At 44.1% G+C, this 11,037-nt stretch overlaps 1 long non-coding RNA gene across 1 annotated transcript; it reads right to left on the bottom strand.

Moving 5' to 3' along the window:
• Positions 1–4,671: 4,671 nt before the first annotated feature.
• On the bottom strand, positions 4,672–7,829 carry LOC135409289 (uncharacterized). Its single transcript, XR_010428133.1, has 2 exons — positions 7,759–7,829; positions 4,672–7,057 (listed from the first exon to the last, which is right to left on the bottom strand). It is a non-coding gene; the product is annotated as an uncharacterized LOC135409289 (long non-coding RNA).
• Positions 7,830–11,037: the final 3,208 nt, after the last annotated feature.

Raw genomic sequence — 11,037 nt, 5'->3', positions numbered from 1 at the left:
TAATAGACAGTTAAGTATGAGGAAGACTGAATTAATAATAATTATACCTTTATTTTTTACTAACTCAAGCTGTCAGTCAAATTACAAGGTCTGCATGGTTGCCAGCTAGTTTTATTTCTCAGTCATATATCTTTAATATATCTTTAATAACCACTGGATTTGAACAGAGCATTAAAAATACAGGCTCCATCTTGCAAAGACTTTGGAATTCAGCAAGAGGAATGAAATTACTGCATACTCTCAAGATACCTAAAAGCTGTGCATATATGGGGGGTGGCAAGTGCGTGCAGGACCTTTGACACTGAAAACTGGCAAAGATCTGTGCAGTATCATCTGTTTTATAGTTGTTTGTCCAATAGAGACTGCAACTACTTGGTGACCTTTTATTTTTAGGCAGCAAGGTCATTTAGTCTCACTTTTTTTTTTTTCTGAGAATGAGGCAGAAATATATTTTAAATCTTTGAGGATGTAAATCCTAATGTTCAAACTTCATTTTTTTTCCTTTTTTTCTCAAGGTACTGCAACTGTTCTATGCAGAACTTTATTCGAGTTGGAGCACTCATCTCATTCTTGAAGATTTCTCATTGTTTTTCTGCAACTCTGAAAGCAGAAAACGTGTTTGTTCATCAACCGTTAAATTCTTATAATTGTTTTTCATCAAAATGGAAATCAAATACTGCTCAGAACTATGGGCTGAATTAGCAGTAACCTAAATTCATGACATGATCAGTTAATGAGATGTTGAGACCAGTCAGCTTTTATTTCAAAGTCAGTACTTTAATAGTGACCTCTTCTGTAGGTGTCTAAAATACTTGTTCTCTCCGTGGCTTGGGTCAACTCCAAGGACAAATTCGCCTTTTAAACCAGTTGTATGATAGAGTCTTCTGCTAGCATAAAGAGTTGGCATCAATACTCTTGAAATTTAATCTTGTGTTTCTGTAGAAACTAGAGACTGTAATGAGAATTAATCATTGTCCTCCTTTATCCATCCAGATGTTTGCTCAGCTGTTGTGGGAAAACTTATTTGCTTTAGCAGATGCTGTGAAAAATGACCTGTGAAATGGATGTGATACATACACAGATTTTTTTTTTTTCTAATTTGTTATGAGAAAACTGTGTAAAACTAAAACACCAAAAAGCCAATCCAACGTAACATTATTTTCATTTTGAATATAAGGGCAAAGAAGTAGCCCTCTACAAAACTGTCTCTGAAATACTTCAGACACCATAAGAAGACTCCTAAGTCCCAAACATCCCTTCTTTGGGTGTCTGCAGCTTGTATGCAGAGGGTTGAACTAAGAAGTTGTATTGCTCCATTTAGTTTGTTCTGAGTGCTGAGGGATATCTCTTACAGTAGTCCATGGCAAATCATGTGGATCAGAGGCTGTTTATATCTTGCTGTTGAACTTGGTGGAACAAGAAGGTGAGTAAGTGGAATTGCATGCTGTGCTTTGGGGCACGGGGCAGGAGAACATGGCTCTGCTATTTTCTGAGTCTTTCAGATGTGCCTGTGAAGGGGGATGCTTTGTGATGGTCTGAAATGGCATTGGTATGAGCTGTGGGCCACACTGAACACAGGCTGGTAAAATCTCTATCTAGTGACCCCATCCATTCTAGGATCAGCCTTAGTCGGGATTGAACCTTGCTTCAACGTTACCATGGAGGTAGTTACAAAACTATTGGGCTGCTTGGTGTCACATGGGAATCAAATAATGGACCCTACAAATAGCACAATTAAATTCTTTTCCTGGTTTTAACTTTTATTTCTGCAAGTAAAGGCACTTGAGCACAACTGATGGCCCTGTCCAGAGTCCAAGAGATCCTTGCTCCTGTACTGGGGCTTTTCCGTTTCTTGGAAGTGGTGAATAGAGGTGGACAGATCCCACTTGCTTCAAAAGTCCTCTCAAGTTTGTGCATCTTATTTTCTTCTGCAAAATAGAAGGAGGTGTGTTTTTGCTGGCACTCAGTGCTGTTGTGTTCTGCAGCCTGTAGGCATGAAAGAGTGATGAAACAGGAAATTTCTTTACAGAACATATTTAAGAGTAGGCTTTGGTCGTCTGGAAACCTAGTGAGGGGAAGAGACTCTTTACTGGCACTGTAGGCTCACCATAGGCTGCAATACGATGACTTTGTGCTTCTGAAGGTCAGGCATCTATTAGTTCTTGTTGATTTCAGGGTCTGTAGCAGGAGGGGAAACCTTTTTTGCAGACCAGCATGTTGAAAATCAAGGCTGATGTTACTGTGGAGATAAAAAAAGATCTTAAAATGGTACATAGAGGGCTGCTCTCCTCTTGAAGCTCTTAAAAGCATTCAGATCATGTATCATATAATCCAGTCACAATTAGGTGTCTGACTTCATTTCTGGTTTAAAGATGACTTGTAAATACATAACTCTGCGGTTTGGATTTTGGTCAGAGGTTTTTTCTATTTTTGTTTGCTTTGTTTTGTTACTGTACCAGTGTTTTTATTTACTGTAGCTTGTAGTTCTTAAACTTGCATATACAGGACCAGGGCATAGTGGCCTGGAAACTGTAAACTTTGTTTCTTCCTTATTCGGGTAGTACATGGTGCAAGATGTTCCTCAGCTTCACAACTCTAAAGAATGCCAGAGATGTTCTGCCAGCAGAGATTCTCCAATATAACAGCAGTAAATTGAAGGGAAATTCTCATCTGTGCAAATGCAGAGTGCAGGCTGGAATGGTACGTAAGATCAGAGGTCACAAATCCTAAAAGAGGGGACAGGCGTTAGCTTGTTGATGTTGTGCAAGAGATGGAATGGGAGCCGCCGTTCTTTTCATGCTTTTGTACCAACTCCTGTTTTGTTAGATCTGAAGCTGACTAGAGAGGGGTGTTGGCGAAGGTTGCCTAGGATGAGGTTAATCCATTGCCACTGATCATCTTTGATGACAGGTCTGTGAAACGTCAGCACTTCAAAGTGACTTCCTGAAGTATATGTGCAGGATGAGTACTGCATCCCAGTCTTAAAACTATCACTGGATTTTGGGACAGCCATTAGCAGTTTTAGCAGCTCCCATTCCTTTTCTTCCTGAGACCTGGAAGCATTTTTCTCTTGGTTCAAAAAGATGTTGTCTCAAGGCAACTGTTTCTCCTCAGATGTTTTTCATGCTCTCCCATAGCACTGCTGCTCAAGTTTGGGAAATTCTGCAACACCTTTAGCAGTAACAGCTCTAACACTGATATATATACTGTTGAGTTTAGGGCCCCTAGAGCCCCAGATTCCGAATCTCAGGTCCTTTGTACCAAGAACAGGCCTAGAAGTCAGGTGTGAAGTTTACAGCCTGTTGCATCACTTGTCACCTGTGAGGAGGATGGTCCGTAGCCTGGGTAGCACACTGGTAAGTCTGTGCTACACAGACCCCACTGTTATGGCCATAAACACGCTTGTTTTGAGCAAACTCCCTCGTGCTGATTGCAGCAGAAGTGCCCTTTGCCTGTGTGCAGCACGTAGTCTCATTTCACCTACTCCCACGAGTAGTCCCTGGAGACTACAAATTGTCTGGTCTCTTGCTGCTTCTCTGTTCCTTGCTCTGGAACAATATTCCTCCTGTTTTCTGGAGAGAGGGATGGCAGGAATACCAAAGGGGAATAATTTTTTTTGTGGTCTGGAAGTGTTAGTCCTCCCTTACCTAGGAGGGCTGGTAACACTTCTTAGTTGTCCCTCAGTAGGTTTTGAGCTTTTTCCATTCAGATATGCTCATGAATGTGACTGTGCCATGTCTGTAACTGGGAATTAATCCTTCTGACTATCTATTCTGCATGTTGCCTGTTTCAGCAGTGTACCCTGGCATTAGGACAGCAATTGTGCACATACTGCTCCTCTAGCAAGAGGGATCATACTTTGTCTTCCCAGCAATTGGCACTAGGGTTTGAGTTGAAATGTAAATGCTACTGTATATTCAGTTGTTATGATGTATTGCCTGAATGCAGCTCTAGAGCTTCTGCTTCTGATGGGAAGGAAGCAGAAAAAATACCATTCTTGCAGTACTTACCTGAAGGTGCGACCTTTCTGGTTAGTCAGAGGGAAGTCAAGTCACTGAAGACAAGATGCAATCTGCTCCTCTTTTGCATTGGGAAGGATACTGAGGTAATAAAATGCGAAGTTAAACAGGACCTACAGTAGGGAAACTACTGCATGCTTTCTTCTGATCTTGAAAGGTATTGGGTCTTATGGGCTGTGACTTTGATCCATTTCCTAAGTGCACAGAGCAGTTATCTGCACATGGATGGAGAGGCAAGAGATTCCATTTGCAGCCCAAAACAATTGTCTTGAGATGTAGGTGGCTGGAGTCCAGTGTTTGCTTTTCTTATTAACCTGAAGACTGAACTCTCTCTTGCGATTCTTAAAGTGCTTTTTACATTTCTTACTAATATTATCAGCATTTTACATTGCTTCCCCCCCCCCCCCCCCCCCGTTTTCCCAGTTAGTTGGCTTCTCCAGTTCAGTAATGGTAGGCTCCATGTGTTGTAGGTCCCATGATTCCATGACAGTGTGGGATGATGACCCAGGAGCCAGGCAATGGTTAAGGCTGCCTATTTATGGCCTACAGTGGGTACCCTCTACGTTATCTTTGCAGATGGAGATGGGCATGGTTGATGTCAAGAAAGGATGTGTTGGCCAAAGGAGGAGGTGCTCTGTGATTCAAAGAAACCTTTGAACAATCTGAAAAGCAATTTATTACGGCCGGGGAATGCGAAAGGGGCAGATGTTTTCCCCAGTGCACTCCACTGAGCAAAGGAATACCATAACTTTTTCTACAGTTTGAAAGTAGCAAGTTTAAAATGATCTATACACACACTTTTCTTGCAGTCTGCCTTATCTAAATAGACACTTAGTTTTACCTCCTATTCTTACCATTATAGAGTAGTTACCTAAAGTTTTATCATTTCAAACAGTTTCAGGTTCCCCACCCCTGTCTACGTGCTGAAAAGCATTCCCTGATCCCTAAGCTATTTTTATCTTAATTGCCCACAGTTTGGGCAGAAACTTTTAAGCAGTTTTACATTTTGCAAAGTCACACTTACATAGCTAAATTAACATAGCTAAATTTTATTTCACTTTCATTTCTATTTCAGTGGAGCCAGGATCATCTTTTGGCTCTGACAAACAGAACAGACCAGAACAAAATCGTAACACCGGAATCTTGAAGCATACCAGGCCCAAAAATTAAGATTCATTGAACAGGAAATGCAACCCCCCTGCATATGTCAATAAGGTTAATGAAGTATGGGCTACCACACGACTATGTTACTCAGCTCTCCACTTCTATCACGCCATACGTAACAGGAGGAGGAGGAGACAATTGGGCTATATATAAGGAGGGTAGAAACTTCATCGAAGTACGGGGAAGACCCAAAAAGACCTCAGGGACAGTCAACGGACTACTCTCCTCTCTCTCATCCCAAGCAGGAACGTCTTGGTGGTAAGCCTTTGTGTCTGATTGTTACTATACCCCGGGTTAGTAAAACATTATTATTACTGTTAGAGCTTTGTTGCAGCAGGTGCATTTACCAATGGCAATTTCAAATCTGAATTTCTGTTGCTTCAATAAACCGAACTGTTTGTGAATCTGTGAGCGCAGAAGTTCTCCTTGATTGCAATCAAAGTGTAAACCACACTATTTGTGAATCTGTGCTCGTGGAAGTTCCTATTGAACATGACTAGAGTTACAGTGATGACTTGCTTCTAATCCTAAATTAAGTGTAGCCATACCCAGCCCCTGTTGCCCCAAGGCCCAGCTGGAATGCAGGGGGGTTTATTTTCTGACAGATTTCTTACTCTAATTCAACACGCACGTCTATGTGTATGTGTGTGTGTATATATATATATATATATATATATATATATATATATATATATGCAAGATGCCTGGTGACTCTGCTCAGACTGTGCTAAACTTCCCTCTTCAGAACCACCTGTCATGTCAAAGAAGTTACCTGTCCTTGGGGGCTTCTCTTCCCCCAGGCCTGCTACTGAAGAAGTCCAGGATATCACCAACCAGGTGAGTTGTGCCTAGTCTATAGATGAAGTCTCTGTGTGCAAAGAGCTGAGTGCTGAAGGTTGTGTAAAGGCTGAGAGACCAGATGCTGATACTGAAGCAGGGTTTAAAGTGGCTACCTTCAGTGAATGTTCACATGTAGTTCAAAGCCCAGCTCTGCTATGCCAGCACTGAAGGGGCTTGTTTGAAATGAGAGGAGGCGTATTTGAAGGGAGAAGTTTGTACGTGGTAGAACTAATTCCTCCCTGACGGCCATGGATGGGACCAACTACATGCCAGTATGCCCTAAAAAATGATTTAAACAGGACAAGGCAATGGATAAATGGTATGTTCTCTGCTGGCATTGTTTTCTGGAGTCACAACTATGATGCAAGGGCAAATAGTGAGCCCACGGGGCAAGGTGAGCTTGGCACAAGGCAGGCAGGTGGCTGGTCACAGGCAGTGGTCCTGTCCTGGAAGCAGCTGTGATAGCAGCAGCCCTGCAGTACAGCAGCTCTTTTTCAAATCAGTATAAATTGCATCCTTAGGAGCTGGAGGAGAGCAAACGTGGCATGGGAAGACTCTGTCTGTGTGTCCCGTCTTGTCTTCCCACTCACTTGAGCCCCTTCATCCTCTGTCTGCAAGATGAGTTCTTCCCTCTTGAGCCATTGCACCAAGTGTAACTTATGCCATCCTTGAGGAAAGACCCCCAGGAAAGGGTGGGGCTGAAGGCATCAGCCAACACTGCTGCACACTCCCTGTGCAGGGTTGCCAGCAGGATTGATTTAGGTAGTGCACAGGTGGAGGGGATATCGTTTAAAACCCGCTTTGCTTACTTGAAGGTATTTAATGTCACACAAGGCTTGTGATTTAGCAGAGGGATACAAATATTCTGCTAACTCCATGCAGATCTAATTACTCTCAGCAAAATGTAGCAATTGCAATACACAGTTCAGTGATGACACTGGTGTGGTCTCTGTCACTGGTCTGTATAACACGCTCCCTGTCACGACACTAAGCTCCTCAGTCCCCAGGAAGGGGTCGGTGGGTTGAAGCCACTTCTAGCCAGCTGTTTTTTTCAAAATTCTTGTGTTCCCTGTTTAGTTTTTATACTGTGTGTTGGGCAGAGCCATGTATTCACTCCCTCCATGCTGGTCTGGCTAATTCAGGAGGGGGTTCCCTTTCATTTATTGAGCTCAGGAAGTTACACCACCTGAATGATTCCCTCGACTGACAGAGCTATTTGTCTAAAACACCCTGGGATCCCGTTGGTGTTGAGATAAAGTCAGCTTATCTGCAAAAGCTGTGGTCAGTCACACCCTGCACTATCCCAGGGGGTTTTGTGGGCAGCACATTGCCCTCCCCAGCTCCCCTGAGCCTTCTCCCGTTGTGGGGTTTAATTGCTGAGAAACAGCTGGGCTCACCAGAGTTGGGTATATGTACATGGGGGAGGGCTGAAGTATGGGGTAACAGGTCAGTCAGAGGGGAGATAATTTACTGCAGAACAGAAAGAGAAAAGGATGATCTACAATTGTTTGGGGGACACCAATTGAATGACTCAGGAGCAGTATCACTGTTCCTCCTCTGCTGGCACAAGTGGTTGTAGGAGCAGCACTTGTAGAGATGAGGAATTCCCTGTTACCTACAGAGGGGAGACCCTAGCAGGGACTTGTAGCACCTTTGTGTATTTGCCATTCGTGTTTGCTCATGTGTAAGATGAGGAGGGCAATGTCTCAGGCCAGCTGGGGGCTTGAAATTTGACTAATGAGTCTTGTGAAATGCCTCAAGGGCTTCCTTTGAACATGGCTGGGCCAGTGCAGCATCCCAGATACTGAGCTACCTTTTCAGTGCTGGGCTGTGTCATTTCTGGGTGATCCAAAGTATTTCAGCACTAGGCTGTCAGTGAGCAAACAGGCTCAAATTCCAAATATGAATTCTGGTTTCAGGCTGTGCTAATGCTCCCAAAGTACAGGGCACATATAGCATTTGAAATGTGGATGTAGAGATTTTCTGTTTGATTCCAGAAGAGGAATGATCTTAATTTTGGTGTTCTTTCATTCTCAGTAACTTCAGGAGAATGAAAACAGATGATTCTTTGTTCTTTATTTTCTGCCTCGTACTGAGAGCAGGAGAGAGAACTCTTCCTGGTCCCTCCCCATCACAGAGGCTTGGGTACAGTTCTCTAAGGAAAATACCCTTATGTTGGGGCAGTCCTTCTGTGCTTCCAGACTGTGCATATTTTAGAAGAAAAGCATCGGAGGACCTGAGTGCAGCTCTGAGGTTGTGAAACAGAGCAGGGATTTTCAGCCTCCCAGGCTGACTGGCGTGGGCACTGGTGTTCCAGGTGAGGGGAGCTGCCTTGCACTTCTGTGTAACAGTGTGGTTGACACAGGGTGTACCCCGATAGGGGGCATGGCTTGGTGCCTCCATCCTTTGATCCAGAATCAAAAGGGCAGCAAGTAGCAGTTTGCTGTCTGTAGTGAGCAGGAGACTGTTCAGCTGGACAGCTTTGGAGCAGGGGAAATCAATTAGGAAATCTCCTTCTCACAGGACTTTAAATAGTGGTGGAGGCAGTGCTAGGAGGGAGGGCTGGAGGTCCTGGTGTAAATTGATTTAGAGTGGGGGTTCTGGATTTATTTTATGAAGGATGTATGTTTGAAAGGATGGGATTTGAAGTGGTAGATGTGAAAGAAAAGCCCAAGTATGAACGTGCCAACCATTTTTCCTTTTCTTTTACAGGTGAAAGTACAACTTAGAGTCAGGGTAAACGAGAGATATGACATCTTTAGAGCCATACTCTACAGGATTCAAATAGTTGCTGGGGCAAATTACTTGATTAAGGTTTGTATATAATATTGGAGGGAATGCTTTGCAGTTCAACAATACAGGTGACGTGCAGAGTAGCTTAGAGCTGGAAAGAGAAGCAGATGTGGTAGAAAAGCATCTGATGTGAGTAATAGAGTTGAGGAGTATCTCAGGATGTTTATAAAATTCCTCTCTTTGGCACTACTGTAGAAGAGGAATAGTTCTTTCTGTATTTTCAAACCCTCTCTCTGCTGTGGAGGAAAAACCAGTCCTGCTTAGTTTAGATCCCTCTGAGAGCACCATTCATCCTCTACTAGAAAACCTTGTGCACGTCTGTGAGCAGTTTCCTGTGAAGTAGCACGGAAGAACTTGCTGGGTGTGGTTTGGATCTGAAGGCCAGCAAGCACTGCTGAGCAGCAGGCTGGCCTTCTGGAGCAGAGCACACATGGCATGGGACTGCTGTCTCTCAAACCCCACGTGTGTGGGGACATGTGCCTGGTGGGACACGCTCCCCTGACAAGGGTCGGAATTGTTTTAGGAAAGAAATTGTCTGGTAGCATTTGTGGGAGAGTAATTCTGCAGAGAGATGTGGTGAGCATTTGCTCCACGCTTCTCATATTTAGCTGATGACAGGAAGGACAGACAGTGCCAAACATCTCTCCCAGGTGCTTTTTTTAAAATAACACCAGTTATTTGTGCTCTGTGGGCACCAGGGGACTGTACTGACAGACTACCTCTTCTGTGGCTAGTCAGAGTCTTAGCTACATGATTGATATTTATCCTTTCCTTGCTCCAGTGAGATGTGCTTTCACGTTGTGGACAAAGCACTGAGTAATGAAGAGTAACAATTTACTAGAGGGCTGAAGTACAGCCACAAGTCATGCCCAGTTGCATCCCAGATTTGTCTCTTCTTTCCCAATCTGCAGACAAGGCTTTCAGGTTGTCATTGCTTCTCAGGACCACATGCTGGTTTAGGATGGATCTTTCTGTACTTTCTAAGAGCAGATGTTGTCTCTGCATCTTGTCGCAGCCCTGAGTCATTAAGACTCACTGGGTCTTGTCTTCCACCCTGAGTGTGCCAAGAGGCTGAGAGCTGATGTGCTGACATCTTGGTGACCAAAAGAGGACACCATCAAAACCTTTCTCCTGTTCCGCCTTCTGGTGCTTCCACCCTCAAGCAGTCCTGCTCATTTTCCCTTCATCTGAGACGGAAGGTTTTTAATAGAGTTTTCTCCAGATGTAGACAGCAAGTACTACCTAGACTTGGGTGAAGAGCTGTGGAAGTAAAAAGTGGAGATAGAACCTCAAATTAAGCTCCACGGCAAAGGCAGTCTTTCAAGTATGTAAAGAGCATCCTTTTGTTTGAACCTGCTCCAAGCCATGCTCCTCACTTTCCCCCTGTTTTGTTTTCTAGGTCCAAGTTGCTGATACTGAATATGTCCACTTAAAGGTGTTTGTGGGCCTTCCTCCAGAGAACTTATATCCTGCCCTTGTCAGTTTTCAGACTGGCAAGACCAGAGATGATCCTCTGGACATCTTCTGAGACACGACGAGGGCAGTGCCTCACTTCTACAAGTCACGTGGGGGTTCTGACCATGACAGTAAATGCATGAAAATAAAATAAGGCTTGAAAGCTATTTGTTCCTTTGCTGTGTGTCATGCCTTGGGCCACTGCCCGGCTAAAGCTCAAGTAGGCTCCAAAATACTGTTTCAAGCTGTTTCTGCCACCTGGGGTACTACAGCTGTAAGACAGGGCCCACCCACTTCAGCTCCTCTTTCCAAAACTCTGTTGGGTATCTTGGGCTTTTGGGGTTTGTTTCAGTGCATTAAATGCAAGCTATTGGCGACTTGTCAGAAAGAGTGTGAGATAGACCATTTCTGGCACGGGGGAACTGAGAACCCAAACTATCCTCCTTTAAGTGCAGCTTCACTCACAGGGAGGAGAGGGGTGGTGGGGCGGGGAGCAGGAATGTGTGCCTTGAAGGAATGGGAAGACAGTCTCCTTCCCCCGTTGGTCAACAGAACCCTAAATTTAACAGCAGCAGGTATTAGAAACTAAACGGAGCTTGTGGACTAACAGGGAGGACATGGTGAGAAGCTTGAACCAGACTGGGGAAGAAGGCATTGTTTCCCCTGCCATCACCTATAAATAAATGCTCTGCTGGGGCTTTGAGCAGGCCGAGCTCTGCCGAGTTTGTGAGGAGACTGGGGATGCAGGATCAAGCTCTTTGTTGAG

The sequence above is a fragment of the Pseudopipra pipra genome, chromosome 2 (assembly GCF_036250125.1).
Source record: "Pseudopipra pipra isolate bDixPip1 chromosome 2, bDixPip1.hap1, whole genome shotgun sequence".
Lineage (NCBI taxonomy): Eukaryota > Metazoa > Chordata > Aves > Passeriformes > Pipridae > Pseudopipra > Pseudopipra pipra.
This window is presented reverse-complemented; position numbering and strand designations above follow the sequence as displayed.